Genomic DNA, 1,105 nt, shown 5'->3' with positions numbered 1-1,105 from the left:
CACACACACACACACACACACACACACACACACACACACAAGTGCGCGCACTGAGGAGGCTGGGTTCAGGGAGAAAGCAAGAGAGAAATGGGCTACACACATTTTCCTTTGGTCCAGTCTCAAGAGATCTTAGCCAAAGGCAATACTCTCCAATTTTGACTTTTAAAAAATGGGCCTTGAAGGAAATGACTTGGAACTGAGCAGGAAGGGGAGGGCAGTTGACAGTAGCGGGCAAGGGTGACAACCGTCTTGTGAAAGCTGTAAAGTACTTTTGAAAGTAAGAATAGCCTGAGCCCTAGGTGGTATGAATGCAAATGCGGACAGGTGGGGGCTGTAGAGCTGGGTAGAGTTTTTCAAGCTTTGCAAAAGTCCTACAGGGCCCAAAGCCTGGAGCCCGAGGAACACATTTCTTATCATTCCAGTGACCTGTTTCCACACTTGCGAAACCCCAGAGCCCCACAGCGCACAAGACAAACGAAATAAAAGAAAAAGTTCATAGTTTATGATAACTCCCTTTCTTTAAATGAGTATCAAATGATGAAATTTAAAAATCTGTATAATCACACAAAGAAACAAAGGAGGGATGTATTAAGTTGGGAAGTGCAGTGAAAATAAAACTGAACGATCTCTTTGGGAGAACAAAGAAGTAATAGATTTATACAACTGCACAGCCACTTAAAAGTCATTTTAGAGAAAATTAAAAATGAGACTTGAAGTAAAATTAGTTTCTTATAACAAACCTACAATCTTTAACAGCGGGTGCACTGAAGTGTAGTGACTCAGTTTCCCTAATGGAACCAGGGCAGGTTACGCAGCCCCCCACCCCCACACATCATTTCATTCTGGAAAAAAAAAGTTTTAATCTTGGGTATCTTTCCCCCTACTCTTCCCCTTGACAACCAATAACTGGGAAAACCCGGGGAACCCGCCCGGCTGGAACACCGAGCAGAGGGATCAGAGTCTGGAAGAGGGCGTGGCGGGGGGGGAGCACGCTCTTCCTGAGCCCAGGTGGGCTCCTTTCTAATTGTGGAAATCCTGAATTGGCGCGCGGGGGCCTGGAGCCCAGACCCTGGAGGATACGGTTGGGAAAGCCCTGCGGGCTCTG

The sequence above is a fragment of the Fukomys damarensis genome, unplaced genomic scaffold (genome assembly GCF_012274545.1).
Source record: "Fukomys damarensis isolate Sample0158 unplaced genomic scaffold, DMR_v1.0_HiC HiC_scaffold_39, whole genome shotgun sequence".
Lineage (NCBI taxonomy): Eukaryota > Metazoa > Chordata > Mammalia > Rodentia > Bathyergidae > Fukomys > Fukomys damarensis.
Note: the sequence above shows the minus strand (reverse complement) of the source record.